Source organism: Tamandua tetradactyla, chromosome 2, assembly GCF_023851605.1.
Source record: "Tamandua tetradactyla isolate mTamTet1 chromosome 2, mTamTet1.pri, whole genome shotgun sequence".
NCBI lineage: Eukaryota > Metazoa > Chordata > Mammalia > Pilosa > Myrmecophagidae > Tamandua > Tamandua tetradactyla.
Window position 1 is genome coordinate 146,898,356 of NC_135328.1, and position 26,841 is coordinate 146,925,196.

General features: G+C 37.2%; 1 long non-coding RNA gene and 2 pseudogenes across 1 annotated transcript in view; 1 reads left to right on the top strand and 2 right to left on the bottom strand.

The window, feature by feature from the left end:
* Positions 1-359: 359 nt before the first annotated feature.
* The window catches only part of LOC143674045 (uncharacterized), a 126,073-nt gene continuing 99,591 nt past the window's right edge, over positions 360-26,841 (bottom strand). The window contains exons 3-5 of the long non-coding RNA XR_013170833.1: positions 2,850-3,031; positions 1,944-2,005; positions 360-1,046 (exon numbers count right to left, since the gene is read on the bottom strand). This is a non-coding gene — a long non-coding RNA (uncharacterized LOC143674045). The remainder of the gene's footprint in view (positions 1,047-1,943; positions 2,006-2,849; positions 3,032-26,841) is intronic.
* LOC143662479 (large ribosomal subunit protein eL31 pseudogene) lies at positions 5,398-5,795 on the bottom strand (annotated as a pseudogene).
* LOC143654318 (integrator complex subunit 13 pseudogene) lies at positions 22,875-25,551 on the top strand (annotated as a pseudogene).

The window sequence follows — 26,841 nt, forward strand, 5'->3', positions numbered from 1 at the left end:
AGCTATGGTGGTCAAAACAGCATGATACAGAAACAGGAAAAGATATATCAACCAATGAAATAAAACTGAGACTTCAGAAACTGACCCTCACACCTACTGCCACTTGATTTTTGACAAAACTACCAAGTCCACTGAATTGGGAAAGAACAATGTCTTCAATAAGTAAGGCTGGTAGAACTGGATATCTATACATAAAAAAGTGAAGGAGTATCCCTATCTCACACCATATACAAAAATTAACTCACAATGGAATAAACAGCTAATTATAAGAGCCAGGATTATGAAAATATAGGGAAACATCTCTAGGATCTTGTGTTAGGCAATGGTTTCTTAGACTTTACAATTTGCTGTACAGGCAACAGAAGAAAAAATAGATAAGCAGGATCTTCTCAAAATTAAAAACTTTCTTACTTCAGAGGACTTTGCCCCAAAAGTGAAAAGACAACTTACTCAGTGGGAGAAAATATTTGGAAACTGCGTGTCTGATAAGGGTTAAATATTCATAATATAAAAAGAAATCCTACAATCCAACAACAAAAAAATGAACAACCCATTATAAAATGGACAAATGACTTGGATAGACATTTCTCCAAAGATGAAACACAAATGGTGAGAAACCATTATGAAAAGAAGCTCAACACATTAGCTATTGGAGAAATACAAATCAGAATCTTACACCCACTAGAATGTCTACTATTTAAAAAACAGAAAATAAGTGTTGAAGAGGCTATGGATAAATAGAAACACGCATCATTGCTGGCGGAAAGATAGTTTGGCTGTTCCTCAGGAAGCTAAATATAGAATTACCATACAACCCCGCAATCCTGTTACTAGGTATCAACCCAGGAAAATTGAAAGCAGGGACTTGAACAGATATTTGCAGATTATTGTTCTTAGAGGCATTACTCACGATTGCTGCAAGATGGAAGCTAGTCGATGAATGGATAAACAATACGTGTTGCATACATACAATGGGATATTACTCAGCTGTAAAAAGGAATGGAGTCCTGATGCCTGTGACAACATAGGTGAACTTTGAGGACATGCTGAGTGAAGGAAACCAGACACGAAAGAGCAAATATTGAATGATCTCACTTATTTGAACTAATTATAATAAAAAAAAACTCATAGAGTTAGAATCTAGTATATAGATTATCAGAGAATATTATAGACTATAGATCGGTAGTAGAGAATGGGGAACTGATGCTTAATTTGTAAAGAATCTCTAGGTTGATTGTAAAGGTTTGGAAATCGATGGTGGTGATGGTAGCATATTATTGCGTGTGTGATTAACACTGCTGAATTATGTAAGTGAATGTTGTTGATAGGGGGAGTTTGGGTTTGTGTATGTTACTCTAATGAAAGAAAATAAAACATAGGAAACAAGTGAACCATGTTGTGGATGATGGACTGGGGTAAATAGTACAAGTATAAGAATGTTCTTACATGAATTAAAAGAAATGTATGACACTAATGCAAGGTATAATAAATAGCGTGGTATGTGGGGAAAATATGTCTAAAGTAAATACACTTTACTTTATTTATGGGAATGCTGGGGGTTTTTACATGACTTTTATGTAAACCTATAACTTCTCTGATTAAAAAAATTTTATCGGGCGGGCCATGGTGGCTCAGCAGGTAAGAATGCTTGCCTGCCAAGCCCGAGGACCCGGGTTCGATTCCCAGTGCCTGCCCATGTTGAAAAAAAAAAAAATTATATCTTTAAAGTCAATCAAGTGTGAACAGGTTAAATAAATTATGGCACTCTATATATCGCAAAATGATAAATAGCTGTGTGTTTTAAAAAATGAGAATGCTTCTTTGTTCCAATAGGCAACAAAAAAATCAAGATCTATTTTCAGGTAAATAAAAGATGCAGAATACATTTTGAGTGAAAAATGGGGGAATCTATATATGTAATTACTTGACTATGCAGAACATACCTCTGGAAGGATTCACAAGAAACCGGCAATATTTGTTACTTCTGAAGTGGGGAACTGGGTGGCTGGGGAAAAACAAAAACAAAATGTAACCTTTTGAAAGCTGTGGATCCATTAAATACTCATTGCTTCCATATTATTGCCAAGAACTGTGAGAGACAGAGACGGAAAGATTTCTGCCCTTGTGAAGCTACAATTGGTTAGAAAGAGAGAGGAAACAGATATGATACGTTAGAACCATTACATATTAAACTGGCTGGCCCCAACTGTAAATGCAACAGACAAAGGAGCTAGAGACAGAATAAAAACGCTCATGGGGAAGAGAACATCTGAGTTGGCTTAGATGAGTTAGTATTCCAGGAAAATGTGTGTGGGTCCAACCAGCCTGAGGACAGGGTGTGTGCAGGAATTTGATTAGTGGGAATTAATTATGGCTTGACTTCTTTTTAAAAAAAATTAATTTAATTTTACTTTACTTTTTGTTTAATTTTATTTTATTTGCCAATTGGATTCTAATCATTCATATGTCATGCCCGTAGGACTTTGAAACACCTCAGTGACAGATGGAGACTCCTGGTGATCTTGCCAATTCATTCCTGGGTATAGAATGAGGCCGTTTGTTTGTTTATCCTGTGCTTTTGTCAAGCATTTATCCAATGGGCACGATATCATCCTTGCGGATCTACAGTGCTGAATATATTCACCAGCTATATTTATGGTGGTACCAGTTGATTACAAAGCAAATATTAGCAAGTGTCCAAATTTAATAATATTAAAACTACTTCCACACTAAGACCTTTCTCTTTTGCTCTCTGATAAACTGATATGAGAGAGACATTTAATTAAAATGCATGTATTTCATGTATGGAGCACTGAAAGCTACAGAGGTAAAATTTCAGTATCACTGACCCTGGTTCAGCAGGCTGAAAGGTCTAGCTTCTGGATTTTATTAGCTTCTTTCAGCATAAGATTCTTGCACCTTCCCACATCAGTTCCTAATTCCAATTAGGAATTGAAAACATCCAACTCTGCCACAGAGACAAGCACACACAGCTTGCTTCCTGCCATGGAAGTCTTCCTTGTGCTTTTTGCTGGGAAAAAAAACAACAACACAGGAATCAAAGCATTTCCTTGAACAATGGAAGCCAAGATAAATCCACTTATTGTAAGAAACAATAGAAATGCAATTTCCACTGGGATCAAACTCAACACAGCTGATTAGCATTTCTTTCATGCTTAAGCATTTGGCTTAGATGTCAGGTTAGGGGTCAGGAGGGGGAAGTCAATTAGCCAATACATTAATCATGAATGTTCACCAAAAAGTAATTAACTTGAGTTTTACTCCTTCAAATTCCCTTTCTCATTCTTAATGATCAGTGTTAGGTATCCTTCCTTGGACCATAATTTTTATGTGGTTTTCACATTTTTCTGGCTTGACAATAAGATGCTTACTCTACAATTAACAAAAGAGACCACCCGTCAACTGCCATGTCTTTGTATAATATTTTGTTATGTTCTACATTGTTGTGTTTTTAATCCATCTTCAATAATGATTATAATATCCTAAGAATGAAAAGACAGGTTTATTGTTATTATTTCTGTTCAGTATGTAACCCAAGTGGGTAGGGGTGGGAAACTGGGAAAAGCAGAGCATAGGATATGTTCCTTTGGCAGGGATAACCAACTTTGTTTATGTATCCATTTCCAGGCCATAAAAACTTTTACCTTCTTTTCAGTAAATCTGGTGCTTAAAACAGAATCAAATCCAATTTAACTTTGCTGCTGAGAAAAGGTAGACTAATCACAGATTTTTGTTGATTCCAGAGGTATACTCAGTAATGGTATACTTTACTGTATATGTGGGTTTTTTTTGCCTTGTCTTCTCTCTCTGTTCTTCCCCTAACCATTCAGCTGGACCTACTTACCTTTAATATCAAAAGTTACCTTTTGTTTCTTCCCTGCCCCCTCTTTAACCTACTTTCCTGTCACGTTTTTAATTCCCCATTGCCTGATGCTCCAGGTTCACTTGCTTTTGTTACCAGATGTCAAATTGCTGACTTCAAAGCTTAGCTTTATTATCTTCTCTTTGTCAGTGCACTTTCTAACTCCACACACTTGCTTCATTTTGGCTTCCACACTGCCCCCAGTGAAAATACCCTGGTGAAACCCTCTCTTCTTGGGCATTTCACAAATAAGGAAATACCCATTTCGAAAACGTGTTTCAAAAGGAGCACCTCTGCATTCCATTGCACCCTGGACTCTGCGTTCTTTGAGGTCTGATATAAATGTAATATTCATTATTTTATCCCCAGCATCTAACACAATGTCATACATACGAGATAGTAAGTCAAGAAATGTGCACTGAATGACCTTGCAGGACAGTAACAAAAGGTTTTTCTGTCATTTGCCACATATCAAACCAAAGATTTTGTTTTGTTGGCAAGATGCAGATTAGGTTCTCTTATATTTAATTTCCTGTTTTGCCCTCACTGCTGTAGCCACATTGTGCAGTATGGGCGATACATACAATGGGTTCCGTGGATTTATACAGACTTCATCAAATAGCCCCTTCAGTGAGAGATGGACACCATGAAGCTACCCTCTGAGGTTATGATTAAATTCCCCCAAATTAATAGAAAGTAAATTAGAAAAGGTTCAGAAGATTGGCTTAAAGATAATCAAGAAATTGGAAAATTAGGAAAACAACTTCTCTAGGATGCTGTAAGAATGCCTATTATATTCTTTCCCTAAAACCACCGTATTCTTAAACTAACTTGAGTTCGATTGCAAAGCTTGCCGCCAATCTTGCTCTAAGGCAAAGATATATAGACAAATGTATTGCCAAGGAAAAAGTTCTACAACACATGACTCCACAAGAGAAAGACATATCACAACAGAGTGGATGATATTGTTTCTGTAAAACTTGAGACAGAGAGAAAGAGAAATACTATCTGGAAGACTTTAAAATTCATATATAAATACATATAACTAAGTGTACAAATTTTAAGTGAATGAATTTTTCACTGCTTGATGAATTTTTACTTTATATACACCTAATCAAATAAAAATATTGTACATTTCCAGGACTTCAGAAGGCTTCTTCATGTCTTCTCTGTAAAGAATGTTTCCCAACACATTCAGTGGGTACCCTAGGAATGGAATTTAAATGGTTTTTAACTTTCTTATTTATATCTTTCCTATTGCTTGAGTTTTCTACATTAGTACGACCGGTATAATCAGAAAATCAATAAGTCATTCTCTTTGTAGACTTTTTGAGATGCCAAACTGCTAATGAACCACTCTCAGGAAAAGGGATATAAAGCTTCTGAATTACTGATTACTTAGCTTTCAAATATAACTCCTTTATTTATTTATTTATTTGTAAATTTCTTTTGCTTGCTTGTGCTCCTTGGTAGCTAGCAAAATGTTTTTTTTTTTTTTTATGAAGCTAGTTATTTTATAATTTTATTTGATAATCAGTTGCTAGTTTTTATCTATATTGACTATCTATTGGATTTTGAAAATGGTTTTAGGCACATAGGTAACCATTGTATAGAACTTGTTTGGTGAATCTTTCTACTCATTGTGTTTTTTGGACAGCCATGCCTGGATACAGTGTGGGACATTCCTTATTCTTGTGGACCAGACAGCTTTGTTGAGCCTGCCAATGCACATTTCTGGTCTTCCCATCTCCTTCATGGCAAATTTCTGGATGTCTGTGAGTGCCAGTGGAGCAGGCTTCTTGAAGCCTGCTCCGTGGTTATTCTTGTGAATATTAATTGCTTACTCCCTGGTCACCACATCACTGATGGCAGAATGGCCCTTCTTCTCCCCACCCTTCTTTGTGGGAACCATTCTGCCCAGACCAGGTTAGCTCTTTACTTTTTTAACGGCTTAATGTCTCAAATGTGCAAGGCACTATGTCCATACTTAGCTGAGTTTCATAGGAGGGACAGCATACTGCTAGGGTTGGACATTGTATGGCCATCTGCAATCAAAGAGGGAACAAGTCCAGTTGAAAGGAGACACAGAGAGAAGGCAGATCAAAATTTATATTTTTTATATATCAGACTTAGTGCTGATAAAACCAGATTGAAGAAAGCCGTTTGGAACTGCCGTCACAATCAGGTTGCCAGTACTTATCCCCATGAGCTCAATTTACACACCCACTGCCCTGCCTCATTTGCAGGGACAGCATCTACTTGGGAAGCTCTTACCAGGAAGAGAGAAGGGTTACAATCTCAGGACCCACTGTGCCAGGAGAGATAGGAAGCCAAGAGTTCGGGGTCTCCTTCCAGACTCACCAACAGATAAGTGAAGGTTCATGAGAAAAAGGCAAAAGTTCTTTTCCTAGTGTCCCTAATTTTCTTCCTTCTAAAGAACTCAAATGGATGTGTTCTTTCATCGAAACATGTGATTCAAAAACCAGTTCTTGCAAAATCATGGATATGTGGTTGACTGAATGATCCTTAAAGTCTCAATAAGTTCAGATCCTATGATTCCAGAGGAAGGGAACTTTGTCTCCTTTTTCTTTTCTTTCTCTACAAAGCTTCTTAGAGCAAATTTATAAATAAATAAACAAGTGCAATAAGATAAAAAAGATATATTAAAGGATTGTGTGGGATCTTGTAATTCGAAAATATCTTCAGCCACACACCTACTGGGAATATCTGCATTACTGAAAAGCCAAAGAGAAACTGGCTTACTAGTAACTGATTCCTTTGGGGTCTAAATTACCAAACTCATCTTAATCTTAGTGTCAAGACCAGAAATGATGAGTCACTGGAGTTTCTGTGTAAAGTGCAGTTGACAGTAGATTAAATGCTGAAGCTGAAATTCCCACCAAGTCTGTTTTTGTAAACAGTGAAACATATTCCAGACCCATTTCCTGAAAGGATGTTCTCAACTTTCCAACTACTCTGCTAACTTAAAATTGGACTTAGACAGACTTCAACTGGAGAGTGTGAGGATGCCGAAAAGGAAACACATTTTCTCTTCGAGTAAAAAAACTTCAGGGTGGGGTGGGAAGGGGAGAAGGTTACTTGATAATGACTTGCTTCCTTTTCAAAGATTTCTCAGAAAGACTTGATGCATATTTGGTTACTTACTTTTTATTTCACAGATGAACTTTTTACTGAAATATAACATTTGTGTAAAAAAGAAAAAGAACGTGTGAGAGCAGCCCCATGATCTTTTTTAGAATGGACACACTTGTGTAACCAGCCCACATGAAGATTTAGAACATTACCAGCACTGTCAAAATTTCCAGTTGCCCTTCCCATTCATTTCTACCCCCAAGGGGACCGCTTTTCTGACTTCTAACCCCTACACTAATTTTTCCTAATTTTGCTCTATATTGTTGGACTCATACAGTATGTACTCTTATGTGCCTGGACCCTTCTGCTCCATATTATATTTGGGAGAATTGTACATGGTATTACATGTAATAATAGTAGTAGTCCCTTCATTTTCATTGCTGTTTATTATTCCATTATATAAACATGCCACAATTTATTTATACATTCTAAGGTTGATGGACATTTGAATAGTTTCCAATTTGGGGCTACTATGAACAGTGTTATATTAGATATTCTAGTATATGTCTCTTGGAGAATATTTGTACACATTTCTGTTATATTTCAAGGGAGAAGTCAAGTATATATGTGGGGTCCACGTTAGTAGATACTGCCAAACTTTCCCCAAATTGTTGGGGCAATTTACACTCTAAAAAGGATCTTCATCCATCCTTGGTATGAATTCTTTTCAGTTGGCAATTCTGGTGGATAGTATCATATCATGGTTTTAATGTGAATTACCCTGATGAATACTGAGGTTGATCATTGTTTTAAGCCAGATAATTGCCTGAAAAGATACACATGCCTTAACTCCTGGAACTGTGAATGTTAATTTATATGGCAAAAGGGACTTTGCAGATGTTATGAAGGATCTTGAGATGGAGATTTTGCTGGATTATCTGGGTGAGCCCAATGTAATCACAATGGTACATATAAAAATGAGGCAGAGGGAGATTTTATGACATAAAGGAGAGAGCAAAATGATGGCATTAGCAGAGATTGAAGTGATGAACTTTGAAGATGTAGAAAGGGACCATAAGCTAGGAATACAAATGGCCTCTAGATGCTGGGAAGAAACCCAAGGATATGGCTTCTCCTCTCAGAGCCTCCTGAAGGAACCATCCCTGTTGATAGCTTGACTTTAGCCCAATGAAATCGATTTCAGACTTCTGGCTTCAAGAACAGTAAGAGAATAAATTTATGTTGTTTTATGTCACTAAGTCTGTGGTGATTTTTTTACAGCAGTGATAGAAAACTCATACAATCATCTTTTCACATGTTATTTGGCCAAGCAGATATTCTCTTTTGTGAAGTGCTTGCCTGATTAAGTCTTTTGTTTATTTTTTAAAGTTGCATTCTTTTTTCCTTTGATTTGTTGGCATTCCTTATATATTTTGCATTCAAACCCTTTGTAGGTAATGATATTTATAATGCATTCTCCCACTCCATGGCTTTCTCCATCCCCTTTCTTAATGGTATCATTTAATAAAACCAAAGTTCTCAGTTTTAATGATGTCAAATGCAATCAATCCTTTCTTTTATGGTCAGTGCACTATTTAAGAACACAGGATCATGAAGACATTCTCCATGAATTCTTCTATAGGTTTTATTTCCTCTCACATTCAGGTTTATGACTCATCTGCAACCGATATTTGTGCACTGTGTAAGGTAGGTGCTAAGGTTTACTTTTTCCATTACGTATATCCAAATGATCTAGAACCAGTGATTGAAAGTGCCATCTTTTCCTCACTGAATTTCAATTACACCATTGACATATATCAGGTGACTGTATATCTATACACTGTATATGTGTATGTCTATTTCTGAATTTTTTTATTCCATTGCTCTATTTATTCATCTTTGCACTGTGAAGAAAAGAGTTTACATACCATTGCAACACTGCTATCCTTTGAAAGTCTGATATAAGGTTGGGCCTTGGCTGGTTGTCTGGAAGCTTAAATTTCAGGAGTGTTCCAACCATTCCTGATAAGAGTGGTTCTCTGTGTCTACTGTTTGTACAAACAATGTGGTTTCTACTGAACATTTGCTTTCCTTGTGGGAGTTTGAAATTTGGGAATATAATAAGCAGAAGGAGTCTATGTGACTAACCTCCTGGGCACTGAGTCTATAATGAACTTCCCTGGGAGACAACATTTCACCCATGTTATCACAACAAGTTGCTGGAAGAATTAGTGCATCCTATGTTACTCCACTGGGAGAGGACTTTGGAAACTTGGACCAGGTTTCCTCATACTTCACCCCACACACCCTTTCCTTTAGCTGGTTTTGCTTTGCATCCTTTCACTGTAACTAGTCATAACCATAAAGATGATCATATGCTGAGTTCTCAAGTCCTAGCAAACTGCTGACTTTGGGGCTGATTTTGGGAGACCTCCAACACAGTATCACTACATACTGTATTAATTCTATAACTTTATAGTCATAATATCTGGTAGTTTAAGTTCTCCAACTGTGTTCTTAAGATGGCCCTGTTTTTTTTTCCCTATGAATTTTCATATAATTCTTTAATCTACTCAATTTATAGGGATTTTATTTTTACTTTATTTGATCTATAAATCTGTTTGTAAGAATTGGTTTCTCTACAATATTGAGTTTTTCAATCCATTAATATGGCATAGAAATGGGAAAAAAAAGTCATTCTAAAGGAAAGAGAAAAACAGAAATTGAAACAAACAAAAAATTCAGCAGCTTAACTAACTAATACAAGCAATATTGTACATAATAGCTAAAAGCTAGACCCAAACCTAATGTTGATCGGTTGGTGAATGGAAAATGAAAATGAACTATTTTCAATGAAAATACAATGGTATTGTATACAGTGAAATTATATGCAATGACAAACTATTCAACAATAAAACGAAATCACTACTGATACATGATACAACATGGATAACTCAAAAGCACTGTGCTAAGTGAAAGATGCCAGATGCAAAAGACTACATATTGTATGATTCAATTTATATGAAATGGGAAAAGGGAAATCTATAGATTTGCAGATTAGTGGTTATCTGGAGTTAGTGTGGAAGTGAGGATTGACTGAAAGCAGGTATAGAAGAACTTGCTAGTATGATGGAAATGATCCCAAACTAGATTGCAGTGATGGTTTTACAATTGTATAAATTAACTTAAAATCACTGAACTGTATACTTAAAATAAGTGAATTTTATGGCATGTAAAAATGCACTTCAATAAAAACGTTAAAAAAGAATATATAGATTGTGCATTCAGAAGGTAAAAATGAATCAAGTTAAGCAATATACTGAAATTTTCTGAAGGTGGTTGCTGGGTAATAGCATTTCATAATAATATTCCTTCTAATTTTATGTATGCTTTAAAGTTTTCATAATAAAGAATTTTAAAAGAGAGATGAAATTAAAATTGCTTCATAAATACACACAATGACTATTGCTTATTCAATATAATTATTATACATAATTTTAATTTTCAAGACATTATATTGAATGTGGCAGTATTCAACAGAAAACTGGCCAAAGAGATGCAAATGATTGATGCATTAGTTAGATCCGGCTTCACATATCGTGTTGTATCCAACAACTTCCGTAGTCCTATTACAAGTCAAAAACCATGGTGTTCAGAAATTATACAGCTCAAGAGACCTGGAGAGGTCACCAGATGGCCACAACTTCTGAAAGGGTCTCACACAAAGTTATCTTCTGCTTTTAAATATTTCAAGCTGTACATGGAGAAGGTATTCTAAATCCTGTTGGTATTTTAGGTCAGCACAATCTGGCTGTGTTAATGAATACTTTCTTTAGTCTTCTGAAAGCCAAGTCAAACAAAGCATACTGAAGAGCCAGAAGGAAGTTACACGTACATTATAAGCCAGGCATTTAAGAGCAAAGGACCTAAGCAATACATAAAGAGAAGAGGCTAATTAAGGAAAACTGCTGAGGAATTAAATACACATGGTATTAGAGAGTTTTTTGAGAGTTTTTAAAAAAGACGTCCCAGAATTTCTGGGAAGACAGAGAAATAGGATAGGATGACTTCACCCCTGCTCCAGGAAAAACTAGTGAAGTAACAAAAAAATGACCAAGACAGCAGTTCCACGGTGCAAATGATCAGAGAGGGTCTTATACACTGTGTAGGGAGATCCAGGATGAAAAAGCAGGGAAATTGGGACAGAAAATGGGGTAAATGTGCTCAGTCATGACTCTACCTGGGGCAAATGGAAGCAGGCAGGAAGGAGTGGGTCCTGAAGGCATGGAGCACCCCTGCATTCCTGTCTGCCTCCATAGCTAGCTTGGGAGATCTTTCCTCTCAGGCTTAAAGCTGGGAGCTCCCGTGGGGAACCAGGAAGCCACCAGATTGGTTTGCCTGCACACAGACCTTCCAGCCAGTGCACAGTGCCTGCCCCAGCCCCTGAGTCAGGGTATTGTAGGTACCTGTTTTTTTTTTGGCAGAGACTGGGGTTTCCTCCTTTTGGGTGGAGGAGGAGATGCAGAATGGAACCGGTCTAACAAGCAGTGGCAAAAGAAACTCATTAGGTCCTGCTAACACTTCCCTTTCCCCACAGAGATCCAGAGCTGACAGGCATACACAGGCAGAGAGGTGTGGCCAAGAAAGTGAGTTGAGCCACACCACACCACTAGTCTTTTCCAATTGGCTGAGGGAAGGGGCAATTGAAATATTCAGTACCACATCCCAAGGTCATCCCGAGTGGGACCCTGGAAACCACCAGATCCATCAGGCCCACAAAAAAATTCTCCATCAAGGTACATACTGTCCACTCCCCAGTCCCAGGGATGGCAACTTTCAGTGCACACCAAGACTAGTGGCCTTAGCTAGGATTGCACCATGTCTCCATCATGTTCAGCCAGCTGCTGCATTCAGGGAGAGGCGAGAACTGAGGGAAAGAGGTGGCCCAAGAGTGCCATCTACTAGAGAGATATATAAAATGTAATCTGGCAAAATGCCTATCTGCCTAGCTTTCAACAGATCTTCAAGTAGAGCTGCATCTCCTGCATGAGATCTAGGCCTTCATTTGGCAGGGAACTACTGATAACCAAGAGTAAAAGGAGATGTTTAACACAAACCCAAGCAAATAGAAAATCTTAGGTAAGTAAGGAAAATCAACTTTCAAAATAACTTTATCAAGAATCAAATGCCCCAAAGCCAACAGAAAATTGCAAAGGACATGAAGATGCAGGCAGATATGACCCAACTAAGTGAACAAATTAAAACACCAGAGGAGATATGCAATTTGGAACAACTAATCAAATACATTCATATAACTCTCTTAAATGAATTCAGTGGGTTGGCTAAGGACATAAAGGATATCTAGAAGACACTAGAAGAGCATAAGGAAGAACTTGAAAGAATAAATAGAAAAATAGCAGATCTTACAGAGATGAAAGATATTGTACACCAAACTAAAAATATACTAGAGCCACACAATTACAGATTTGAAGAGGTAGGAGAAAGAATAAGTGAACCAGAAGACAGGACAACTGAATCTGAATGCACAAAAGCACAAATGGCAAAAAAGATGGAAAAATTGGATTTGGACCTCAGGAAAATGATGGACAACATGAAGTCCACAAATATAAGAATCACTGATGTCTCAGAAGGAGAAGAGTAAAGGGCTAGCAGGGCTAGTTGAGGAGATACTGGAAGAAAACTTCCTAACCCTTCTAAAAGAAGACATAACTATGCAAATCAAAGAAGCCCAACAAACCCCCAATATAATAACTATAAATAGACCCACTCCTTGTATGCTGAAGAGAAGCAGAAAGTCCTGCAAGCAGCAAGAGAAAAATAATTCGCCACATAAGACTAAGTCCAGACTATTTAACAGATACCATGGAGACAAGAAGGCAGTGGTATGATCTATTTAATATTCTGAGAGAGAAAGACTTCCACCCAAGAATGATTTATCCAGCAAAGTTATCCCTCAAAAGTGAGGGAGAGGGTGGGCCATGGTGGCTCAGCAGGCAGAGTTGTCACCTGCCATGCCGGAGACCCAGGTTTGATCTGTTGTCTGCCCATGCAAAAAATAATAATAATAACTAAATAAAATTAAAAATAAAAAGTGAGGGAGAGTTCATTTCCCGGATCATGTACCCACCCCCTCCCCCCTGCCAAAAAAAAAAAAAAAGTGAGGGAGAGATTAAAATTTTCAGACAAATAAATGCTGAGATAATTTGTCAACAAGACACCTGCCCGGTAAGAAATACTAAAGGGATTCCTCCTGGCTGAAAGAAACAGACAGGAGAAGGAGGTCTGGAGGAGGGCACAAAATTGAAGAGGATCAGTAAGGGTTACTTATAAAAAAGAGACAGGGAAAAGAATATGGAGATCTGACAAATAAAAACCAAGGGATAAAATGGTAGATTCAAGAACTACCTTTCTAGTAATAACTTTGACTGTTAACAGACTAAACATACTGATTAAAAAATGAAGTTGGCAAACTGGATTAATAAATATGATCTATCCATATGCTGCTTACAAGAGACTAATCTTAGACCCAAGGATACAAATAAATGAAAAAAGATATCCCATGCAAGCTGCAAGCAAAGGAAAGTAGGAGTAGCTTTAGTAATATCAGACAAAATAGACTTTAAATATAAAGATATTATAAGAGACAAGAAAGAGTACTACAAATTAATAAAAGGGACAATTTCTCAAGAAGAAATCACAATTGTAAACGTTTATGCTTCCAATCAAGGAGCTCCAAAGTACATAAGGCAAACATTGGCAAAACTGAAAGGAGCAATAGATGTTTCAACAACAATAGTGGCAGACTTCAATATACCACTTACCTCTATAGATAGAACAACCAAGCAGGGGATCACTAAGGAAATATATACATGAATTAGACCTAACAAACATATATAGGATGTTATACCCCCAAATATGAGGATATACATTCTCCTCTACTGCTCATGGAACATTCTCCAGGATAGATCATATATTGGGGTACAAAACTGGTCTTTATAAATTTAAAAAGTTTGAAATTATTCAAAGCACTTTCTCTGGCCACAACCGAATGAAGTCGGAAGTCAATAACTACCAAAGAACCAGAACTTTCACAAATATATGAAGATTAAACACTATTAAACAATAAGTTGGTCAAAAAATAAATTGATAGAGAAATTGGAAAATATCTGGAGATGAATGAAAATAAGAATAAAACCTGTCAGAAACTTAGGGATGTGGCAAAAGCAGTGATGAGAGAGAAATTTATTGCCCTAAATGCTTATATTAAAAATAAAGAAAGCAAAATAGAAAACTTAACTGCTCACCTGGAGGGACTAGAGAAAGAACAGTAAACTAACCCCAACGCATATAGAAGAAGAGAAATAACAAAAATTAAAGTAGAAATAAATGAATTGGAGAACAAATTAAAAAAAGAAAAAAAGAATCAATAGAAGCAAAAGTTGATTCTTTGAAAAAATCAGTAAAATCAATGGACCTCTAGCTAGGTTGACAAAGAAAAAAAGAGAGAGAATGCAAACAAAAATAATAAAAAATAAGAGGGAGATCATTTCCATGGACTCTGAAGAGACAAAATAATAATAATAAGAGGATACTATGAACAATTACATGCCCACAAATGAAATAACTTAGATGAAATGGACAAGTTCCTAGAAACACATGAAAAACCTACCCTTACTTGAGAAGAAATAGAAGGTCTCAACAAACCTAACACAAATAAAGAGATTCAATCAGTCATCAAAAAATCTTCCTACAAAGAAAAGCCCAGGGCCAGGTGGCTTCACAGAGGAATTTTACCACATATTCCAAAGAGAATTAACACCAATCCTGTTCAAACTCTTCCCAAAAACTGAGAAAAAAGGAACACTACTTAACTCATTTTATGACACTAACATCACTCTAACACCAAAACCAGATAAAGATCCTACAAGAAAGGAAAACTATAAGCCAATCTCCCTCATGAATATAGATGCAAAAATTTTCAACAAATACTTGCAAACTGAATCCAACGACATATCGAAAAAATTATAAACCAAGACCAAGTGGGGTTTATATTAAGCATGCAATGGGTGGTTCAACACAAGAAAATCAATAAATGTAATACAACACAGTAACAAATCAAAAGGGAAAAATCACATGATTATCTTGATTGATGCTCTAAAAGCATTTGACAAAACCCAGCATCCTTTTCTGATAAAAACACTTCAGAAAGTAGGAATCAAAGGCAACTTCCTCAATATGATAAAGGGCATTTATGAAAAACCCACAGCCAGTATCATACTTAATGGTGAGATACTGAAAGAATTCCACTAAGATAGAGAATGAGACAATGATGCCCATTGTCACTACTATTATTCAACATTGTGCTAGAAGTTCTAGCTAGAGCAATCAGACAAAAAAAAAGAAATAAAAGGCATCCAAATTGGATAGGGAGTAGTAAAGCTTTCCTTATTTGCAGATGACGATTCTACACTATGAAAGTCCTGAGAAACTATGACAAAGCTACTTGAGCTACTAAACTAATTCAGCAAAGTCGTGGGATACAATATTAATGTGCAAAAATCAGTAATGTTTCTATATATGAATAATCACCTAACTGAGGAGATAATTAAGGAAAAAATTCCACTCAAAATAGCAACTAAAAGAATCAAGTAGGGCGGGCCATGGTGGCTCAGTGGCAGAGTTCTTGCCTGCCATGCTGTAGACCCAGGTTTGATTCCCGGTGTCGGCCCATGTAAAAAAATAATAATAATTAAAAAAAAATAAAAGAATCAAGTACTTAGAAATAAACTTAACTAAGGATGTCAAGGACCTGTACACAGAAAACCATAAAACATTGCTCAAAGAAAATCTGAATAGATGCAAAGACAGTTTGTGCTCATGGTAGGAAGGTTAAATGTTTTTAAGATGTCAGTTATAACCAAATTGATCTACAGACGCAATACAATACCAATCAAAATTCCAACAACCTACTTTGAAGACCTGGAAAAGCTAGTTATCAAATTTGGAAGGGAAACAGAACTTGAACAGCCAAAGATATTCTAAAAGAGAAGAATGACGAGATGGACTAACCCTTCTTGATTTTAAAGCTTACTACAAAGCCACCGTGGTCAAAACAGCATGGTAGTAGCACAAAGATAGACATATTGATCAATGGAATTGAATTAAAAGGCTCGCTGTGATGTAGGGGCCAGCCTGGCAAAGCAGGAGGAGAACCCAGCTTAGGGCTTCTATGTTCAATTCACAGCTCTGTCCCTAACTAGCTGGGTACCTGTGAGCAGGTCACTCCTCTGTCGACCTCTGTTTCTTAATTTGTAAGATATTAATGAGCACTGCTTTGCCCCACTCTGAGGCCTGTCACTTTCTGAAGAGATAGTACATCTGAAAAGATGAAACAGTTGAGTTACGCTGTAGGATCATCTAGTCGTAGATCTTTAGTCTGAGTCAACACAGATTTACTGTTTTCTCAGAACTCTTTTTGTCAAATTGTTTTTGACACTGCTCCATAGCTTCTAATTTTTTATTTCCCCCTTCTACTTTTTTTCATCTAAATTTACAGGACCAGAAATTCTCTTTTATATCACAAAACAGGACAAGCCAATCCCAGGCAAAATTGTAAGGTTCCTCCTCTCACTCCCAGACATCTTTTGGGTGCCATCTCTTTCCTTGATCCAGTTTCAGGTGCCTAGGGCCACCTGAAGTTTATTGTTGCAGCTTCTACTGCCTGTTATCTCTTTACCCCCAGTGCATGGTTTTCTCACCACACACCCAACCTGTGCTAATGATGTGGCTCTCTGTCCTCACCTGTTAACTAACCAGAAAAGAAATCAAATGGTTCAAGTTTTAGAACTGATAGGAAGAGCAGATCAGTATTTGCGGAAAGAGGAATTAGAATCACATTTCTATAACCTGCTACCTTCATAGCCCATACATGGGAGGGGTTGTGGTTGTGGCCACAGACCTCTGCCAGACCAATGTGGGTAGGTGAGATGGAAGTTGGTTAGGAAGCTGAAATCATAGTAGGGTCAAATTCTGTACCAGTCCCCAGAGGAAGCAAAAAGAATCCTACAAATCTGAGTAGACAAAAGAAAAATATTGTTTTTTGTTTTTAACATCAGGGCTAAAAAATATATGCTTATTGTCTGCCTGCAAAATAAGTGTTTGGAATTTATTTTGCTAGTTTTGAAATGCAAAGTGTTGAGGTATATGAAAAGAACACTATGAGGGTTGTGGGTGCATGTGTGTTTGATTTTAAAATGATAACCGTAGACTAGTTAAGACTTTCTGGATGTACTGTCCTGATGTAGTTTGCATGGTTTTGTTTTTAATTAGGTGGAAAATGTGACGTTTTCAGGACAGAGAGCCTATGTAGGAGGGAGATTCAGGGAAGATGAGTCAAAACACACCTGGAAACTCCCTTAATATTCAAGCATCCCAAAGCACATGGCTATGGAAGGATGTGTAACTAAGAAATGAAGGTAGGTTTTCCCATGAACCATTTATTTCTTTGTTAACATAACAGTGCTTCCTGGCAGAGTTAACAGCACATTTGAGGTAGAAGTGAAAAACCAGTGTTTGTTCATGAGAGAAGTAGTCTTAGTCATGAAATACCAATTTTGCAACTCTCTAATGCAACCGAGAAACATTCTGGAAGAAGACAAGCATGTCCAGAGTTTGCCAGAAGAGTTTTAAAGAAGTTTTAAAATTTGATATTCAAATGCTTCCCACCTTTTGTCAAAACAAAACCCAATTATTAATCTTTTGTAGATTGTTACCTGAATTTGGTTATGTAAGTCACAAAAGGTGGTGCACAGTAAATACAAGGCATAGCCTTTACCTTGAAAGAGCTTCTGGAAGAACTGAAAAATGTGGGATCTGGCTGAGAACTGAGAAGGAAGGACTTAGGCAGAGAACCATAATGAAAGGTACTGTATTTCCTTATTTCAGCAGCCCCATACAATGTCGAGGTCTACCAGAAGGCATGCCGTCTGAGCCTGTCTACTCTTCTTGCTACTCCTCTGTCTTGTTTTCTTAGCAGAGAATGGCATAATAGGTCAACTGTCACTATCCAGGGCCAGCCTACATGCATTTGCCTGCCCTGGTATGACAAAGTGGAATTTGAGAGGGTTCCATGTCTAAAAATATTGTCCCCCTGCCTGTTCCAGGGTGTAGGGCTCTGCGGTTAGCATATTCTCCCTGTATAGGCAGCGTGATAGAACTTGGACTTAGATGTCAGGAAGACCTGAGATCAAACCTCAACTCTAAGCAAGTCCCTTCTTTTTGTGAACAACTCTTTGCACATCTGTCAAACAGGGTAACATACATGAAACTGATGAGATAATAGGAACTCATTACTTATTTTCTTTCTTTTCAGTCTCTTAATGCAAATACTCCAGAGTTGAGCAATATCCCCAGCTCTTATCATTTCACAAATTGGATCCCTGTGTAGGTAAATTAATTACCACTTTCAGCTATTATCCAGAATATTGGTGCTCTCCAACCACTCAAGGTTAGAAATCTTGCCTTTGGCAAAGATTTTTCTCTTGTGGGTGTTTTTGTTTGTTTGTTTGTTTTGTTTTTGCTTTTCTTCCTTACTTTCATATTTTTCTTACTTCATTAGACCATTCTGGAGAGCAGGAACTGTATCTGATTCATTTTTGTATCCCGGATGTATGATAGGACATATTCAGTAAATATTTGCTAGATGAATGAATGAATAAATGAACAAATCCTCGAAGAAGAAGGAAAAAACAAGACGGGTCATGTTGTTAAAAGGTATAAGTACTCCCTTAAGAAAAAGAAAGTGGAGAGGGCCCAAACACAAAACAAAACAAAAAATTGTTTTACCTAGTTTACAATTTTATCCAGAATCAGGGCTGCTGATGCTGCTTTAGAAAGCCAGTAAATTATTCCCCCACAGACATGTTGGGGGATACCATGACAGTTGTTGCAGCTGATTCCATGAATAAGATTAGAAAGCCTTCTTTTTCTGAAAGTTGCTTCAGCACTGTGCTGGTTTGAAATTGTTATGTGCCCCAGAAACAAACTTGTTCTTCTAATCCTGATTCAATATCGTAGGGTGAGATCTTTTGATTAAATTGTTTCATGAAGATAAAATTCACTCAACCATGGGTGTGACCTTTTGATTGGATGGAACTTCTTGACTAAATGGAGATGTGACTCTGCCCACTCAAGGTGGGTCTTGATGAGTTTACTGGAGTTCTTTAAAAGAGGAAACGTTTTGGAGAAAGCTTAGAGCCAACAGAAGCACCAGAGCCAACACGAGACCCAGATGTTTGGAAATGCAGAAAGCAAATGCCCCCTGGAGAAACTGTTTGAAACTAGAAGCCAAAGACCCCAGCAGCTGCCAGCCATGTACCTTCCCATCTGACAGAGGTGTTCTGGACCCATCAGCCTTTCTCGCGTCAAGGTATCTTTCATTGGATACCTTAGTTTTTATAGCCTTAGAACTGTAAACTTGCAACTTAATAAATTCCCTTTTTACAACCCATTCCATTTCTGGTATATTGCATTCTAGCAGCTTTAGCAAACCAATACAGGCAATTTTTGCAAATATGAGGAAGGCAGACACTGAATCTTCCTGGAAACATTTCTCAGTGATACTGAAGTCTCAGCTACATTGTTTTTAATCTCTCTGCTACACTGTATATGTAACTGGGTACTTTAATAAAACCCAGAGGGATTGGAAAGAGAGCATGGAGTGAGCATGCAGGGACTTCTCAGGCAGCATGAAACCTACCCACTGTCTCTGAGTGTCCTTTCTGGTCCAGGCATTTACTCAAGTTAAGCAGTGTCCTACAGTGAAGACCAATGCCTTGTTTTATTTTTAACAGTTACTCCCACATTAAGAATTATTTCCAAAAACATAGTCACTGTGCCCAAATAATAAGAGTCTGGAGGACTTTCAGTGTTTTTGTGCTCTGTACTAAAACCACCTCCCCCCCGCCCTGAACCCTTAGAATCTAGGTTGAGAATAGATTGCCTATGCAACCACCACTTTCCTCAAAATAATTTTATCTCAGTCACTTTGTTGCCCTTCTCTGGCACTGATCTTGGGAGGATCACTCTTGCTTACTCACACAACTCTTATCTATTTTAGCTTGAGGGACTATGTTGGAGGTTCTGGACTCTTTGTGCAAATAAGCCCAACCCCTATCCAGGGCACTGTATACTGCAAGGAAAGGCAGGTTTGCCAAGCTCTGAAAAATTATCTAAATGAATAAATGCTCAAGGAATATAAGGTATGCATTCCATTCTCAAGTGTTTATAAAAAACTAGATAGATTAGATAAATAATGATGGTAAGTAGATAGATGATAGATAGATAGGTGATAGATTAGATAGAAAGACAGATGGACAAAAAACATGGACATAGAATGATACAACAAATGTGACAAAATGTTAACCGTTGGTAAATTCTGGGTATCTGGGTAGGGGGATTTCTATAGAGGAGTCCTCTATATTAGTTTTGTGTTAATTCTGCAACTTTAAGTTTGAAATTATTTCAAAATACAAAGCTAATTTAAAGGGTATCTAAATGTACCTAATTCATGGCAAAACTAAAGGCCAAAACAGAGACCTTCCAAGGACAAATAGGTCTGCTCTATGGTGATCTTTTCTTCCTAAAAATACAGAGAAGAGTTAGCAGATTCTCTAGACTAGTACTAGTCAATAGAAAAGACATGCAAGTCATAAATGAAGTCACAAAGGTCATTTTAAATCTTCTAGTAACTATATTTTTAAAAAGAAATGGAAAAAGTTGAAATTAATTTTAATAATATTATTTAACCCATGTATCTGATATCTTACCATTTCAACATGTAATCAATACAAAAGTATTAATGAGATATTTCACATTCTGTTTTTCATATTGCCATCAAAATCCAGTATATAAATATTTTACATGCACAACATATCTTAATTCAGAATAGCCATGCTTCAGGTGTTCAATAGTTGCATATGGCTACTGGTTAACATATTAGAACAGCTCTAGATTTTTGTAATCTACACTCCATTATATAGGACAGGTTCAAGTTTCTGGTGAAAGTGGCCTAATGAGTTCATGTACTGACATGTACCATGTGATCAAAAGATACAACTATAGTAAACTAGAAAATAAATGCCACCAGATGGTTGCTTCCTCAACACAATATTATGCCAAAAGCAAAGATCAACCTTAACAAGAAAACATGAAAAGCATTTCAATTAAAAACAGGAAAAAGACAAGGGTGTTCTTATAATCATTGTTATTTACAGTAATGGAGGTGCTAGACAGTACAATTAGATGAGAGAAAAACATAATAGTTATAAAAATTTGGAAATAATTATCGTTATTTTCAATTTATATGATTCTAGGCCCAGAAAATATAACTGAATCAACTAAAAAGCTATTTAAAATAGGAGATGGCAATAGGTTGACTAGATACAAAGATCAGTGTGCAGAAATTAACAGTTTTACATACACAAGCAACAACCATTTAGAAGCTATCATAAGGAAAGTTAAAATAAGGAACATTTAAAATAACAAACAAATTAAAATACTTGGGAAATAAAGATGAAATGTTTAAGATCTCTATGAAGGAAAGTTTAAAGTGCTACAGTGCATTCAGTGCACACACACAGACACAATGATTGAAAATAGAAGGCAGACCACATTCTTGGGTAGAAAGGTTCAAAATCACAAAAAAACATAAGTATTTTAAAATTTTGAAGTAATATTTAAAACTTTGCAAATATTTTTTTTTGTAACAAGACAAGATAGTGCCAAAGTTAGTATTAAAAAAAAAATGAGAAGAGGTGAGGGAAGAGGTCAGAGTAGAGAGCTCCAAGGACTCAGTCCTTTTACCAAATCTATTAAGCAAAAAGGTACTGCCTGAAACAACTATTTTGAAACTCCAGAGGCCAGAAGAACACTTTACAGCATCCAGAGAAGAGCAGGAGGAAGAGGCTGATAAATTACAGAGGCTGATAAATTAAGAGGCGGGAAATTTCTCTCTCTACGCAGCTGCTCCCAGGGCCCATCTCCATTCTCATGGCAAGCCACCATTGGACCCAGCTTCTAAATATCTCACTGTGACAGAAAGGGACGTAAAGATCCTCTTCCCCAGGAACAAGGGTGGACATGGCTGAACACTCAACATGGCTTTTGATTAGTGAATTTGGACCGTTGTGGCTCTGCTCTGAGGGCAGCTATAGTTTCAACCCACCACAACAAAGGTGGTAGCAACCACCATTGGTTCAACCCCCTCTGCACTTCCTCAGGACTCTGGAGGGACATTTAGTTGAAGGGAACTGCATCTGCTTGGCAGGGCAAGAAAGCTCCGCTTTGGGGAGCCATTGGAAAAGCTCTTGGTGCCCTTCCTGATCCCTTCCCCAGGGCACTTTGAAGTGGGTCTGGCCTTGTTTTGGCTGGGAAAGACTGACTTGTGAAAGTCCTCTCTGGACAGCCCCTCCAGTGCAAAAACAGCTTGAAACAGGAAAGGGGTATAAAAGACTACAGAGGCAGACCATCTGGAACAAAGACCTGCTATACAAACACCCAGAAAAGTGAGGATGATCTCCTGGGAAATAGGGAAGACAATCAAATTCCTGTCAACAGGGGAGCTCCAAAACAGATAACAAGTAAAAGCCAAGGAGACAGAGGCCCAGAAAGTCAGGGAAAACACTGCACATGGCATTCGCCTTGGACCGACCTTCCTGATAGGAGGGCTGAAGCTCAAGAAAATCTCCGTTTTCTTGCCGGCTGTTTACAAAATTAAGAAATAGATATCTAAGAGAATAAATCCCAGAATTAACATTTTAAAATACTAAGATGTACAGTGTGCAGCTAAAAAAGAATACCAGACAAAGAAACAGGAATGATGGCCCAACCAAAGGAAGAACACAAAAATACAGAAACCACCAGTGAAGAAGATAAGAATGTAAATATACTGAACCAAGCCTTTCGAAAAACAATCCTAAAAATGCTGAAGGAAATGGAGAAGAGGAAACTAGGTAGGAGGGCACTGTGCTTCAGGGCCGTGGTTGGTTTAGCTGGTGCTGTGGTTGGTACTTCACTTTTAGGGAAGCTCCTGGAGTCACTGACTGGAAAAATTTGTGGTAGAAAATCTTGAAGGTCAAAGACAATTTTTTCTCCTTGGCTCCACCCTCTTCCTGGTTAGCAAACCTGGTGTTGTAGGTTTGTAGGTTTACCCTGGAGGGGTAAGGGAAGCTTGGAGGGACTATGAAATTACCTTCTGTGCAAATGCAAGCCTGAGTGTATGTGTTTGTGTCTATGTGCATGAGTGCACACACCTGCATTTAGGAAGCTGGGAAGAACCTGTGTGATTGGAGATGAATGGAGAAGTATAATCCCTTCTCTTTCGTACCAGGCACTCTTAACTATTTGTTGACCTTTCCCACCAGCCAACAGCCTTTTCTAAAGAGGATGTGGCCCACAGCTTCTGTTCATTTTCACTACAGGACCAGGCATGAAAGTTAAAACTAAATGAAGAATTTTTTCTGAATATCATAAGTCAGTATTTATTGTAGATCACTGCCTTTACATGGCAGAATCATGCAGACGTATGCCAAGTTTGATATTCTGGTGAGGAACAGGACCCATGGAGTCATCCTTCTGGATCCCATATCTAAATCATTGAGGACTTGCTTAGTAGACTCTTCCATGGGATATTATAGAATAATGTATAATATATATCTCCTTTCAAAATGTTGATAATTTGCATTGTGAGTGACTCTAGAGCACGTGTTTTAAATTCTTGGACTTAAGTGGAGCAAAGTTGTAGGAGCTGATGGTGATGGCAGCATTGACTGCTGTTAGGCCTCCTAATCCTTGGACAGATCCAGAGTGCTGCAGTATCCTGCACGGTCTAGTTGACGTAGTGGAAATCCTTGGCAAAATTATAGAATAACAGCATGATGCTCATACTCTACTAATGGGGAATGCAGAAAGTTTGGCAAATAGAGGATGAACAATTTTTTTATTACTGATGTAAAAAGTGATAGTCATGTGCAAATGCTTGAAGACTGTCCAAGAAAAAAATTCATGAACATAATAAGGTTCCTGGAAATTCAGGGCATCCATGCAGATGCAGAAGTATGAGATGGTCCTGAGTCATACTTACCTAGTTGGTGAAGACAGCCTTGTGTTTGAATCATCCTGAAAAAGATTTGTCCCACTTTTAACCAGCAAAGTCCACAGTGTTTGTGCAGGATGGCATCTTGCTACCAAATTAAATATTTTAGTACAACACTCTTTGATGTGGCATCAGCTACTATTACAAATATTCCAATGAAGGAAGAACATGCCAACATATCTGCCAATTATGATGTAGAGCTACTTCATCACAAAAATGCACATCAAGATTTCCTAAAGGGTGGGGATACCCACTGAGATGGCAGCAGTAGAGAAGCCACATTTAAAGAAACAATAACATTAAAGTGGTATATCCCAAGGACTAATAGCATTGAATTACACTATTGCACTGGAATAGAGTTTATCAAATTTTAGCTGTAGATGTAAATAGTAGACCTTCTCCTGCCTTACTAATTTTTTTCTAATTGGTCATTCTGTTTTATTGGAACACCATGTAAGTCAGATTCTAAAGTTGCTAGTTAATATGCTTAGTAACCATGGAGAAGAAGTATTTTTGCACATCCTCAGCAGTTCTCAATTCATTCTAGAAGATCCTCCTTCAATTAGTGAACTGTGTGTTTAACAGATTAACTCCTTTTCTAGACTGAAATGTAAAATCAATGGGAGTCTTGAGATCCCTTAGGAATGAGCAAAAGATCAATTAGAAAAACATGCACATTACTGGCCTATGATTATTTCACAAACCACCATTTTCAATATGCAAGCTGTAGGCCCATTAACCAGTGTTATTGTGAATGCATCTTGGACAGAAGATATGTTAAACTGTCAAAAAACAATATACAAATTAGTTGATATGGAAAAAAAAATGATCCTCTGTCTATTTCCACAGTTGGTACAAGAGGAAAAGGCACCAAGAGAGATGAAATATACTATGTCACGTGAAATAAATTAGAAACCCTTGTCAAAGTCCATATTACCAATGCAGAAAAATATCATACAGTCTTGGAATGTCTGATGGCATGTGGAAACAAACCTCTAGAGGAAGAACGAAAGAAATAAGGGAAAAAGAGGACAAGTCAGAGAAAGCAATGAAATATTATGATCAAGAAAAATCTTGGCAAGATTCAGAGAAATTAAAAGTATTTTAGAATGTTGAAAAGAAGAATTAGCTGAAGCTGAGACTATAAAAATTCAGTTGATTCCACAGAACCTTCAAATAAGAAGCAGCTTGTTGAAATAACTGAAACTCTACCAGAAGAAAAAGAAAAAGGCCTGTGTCCTTGTTATCCTTGTGGAAGAACAGAATCAATACTGCCAATTTCATAAAACATTAGGACTTTGCTAGATGTTTGAACTCTGTCAATAACAGAGCTGAGTTATATCAACATCATAAAGAAGAAAATGGGGTGGAGATGACAGAAAATGGAATAGCCAGCCTATAGTAAAGAGTGACTCGAAGAACTAAATTTAATATAGCACATAACTATTTGGGACAGAATTCGATAAAAGTGTTTTTATAGAAACATTGTATAATTATGTGGACTGGGCTGGTTTCTATATTTTAAAAATATTTCCACTAACTTTATCTGTTTTATACTAATTTTAAAATTGACACATATATCAAAGGTGTACATTTGAGATTTGCCCCCCTAAATCACACAAATTACTTATGGGAAAGGGTTTTCCTCTGGAAATTTTTTTTCTAATTCTTAGGCTTCTCTTTTCCAAATAAAACCGTTAAAATACTTTTTAAAAATATTTAAGAAAAGGGATGCGAGGGTAGTTTAGTGGTAGAATTCTCGCCTGCCATGCGGGAGACCTGGGTTCGATTCCTGACCCATGCACTTCCCCAACAAACAAACAAAAACAAACAAATGAAAAAACAAACAAACAAAACTAAAAAATTCAACAAATGGTGCTGCAATAAGGGGATACTCACATGGAAAAAGGATGAAATGTGACCCCCGCAACACAGCATACAAAGGAAAAAAAAATATTTAAGGAGATGAGAACCAAAGGATATCTTGAAAACAATGAATGAGCAATATGAGAGTCTTAGTAAAGAGATAGAAGTTTTAAAAAGGAACCAAACAGAATGACTGGAGTTGAAGGCCACAATAACTGAAGTGAAAAATGCTCAAAAAGGTTTCAAGAGAAGACCGGAGCTGGCAGAGGAAAGAATCAGTGAACTTGAAGACCAGACACTTGAAATGAGTCAGACTGAGGAGCAGAAAGAAAAAGGGCAGAAGGTGAAAATGAGGGAGTTGTGGAAGCAAATGAGCTAAACACGAACCCCACTGCTATAACAGGAACCCCACCTGTTGGCTTTATGTAACTCACTTCACCTCTCTGAACCTCAGTTTCCATGTCTGTAAACCAAAGACGAAAAAAAAAAAAGCTTGCTACTTACTCTACAGAAATGGTGTGAGGATCAAATTTGAAGGGTAAGAGTGCTTTGTAACTTTAAAAGTATTTATTACCAATTAGTTTATTATCCAGGAAGGTATAATCCACATTCACTCATATTTAATGGTCATTATCACCTAAGGGATAGAGTTAGATTTGGTAACCCTAACTAGGACGAAAGCAGAATTCAATTGGTAAGTTAATGCATTTGTGACTCGGAAGACTGTTAACAATGCCTTATAGTTCAGGCATGGAAAATCACTGAATGTGAAATTCAGCCCATATTTGTCACTCAGAATATACTCAATATACCCAAAGACTGAATG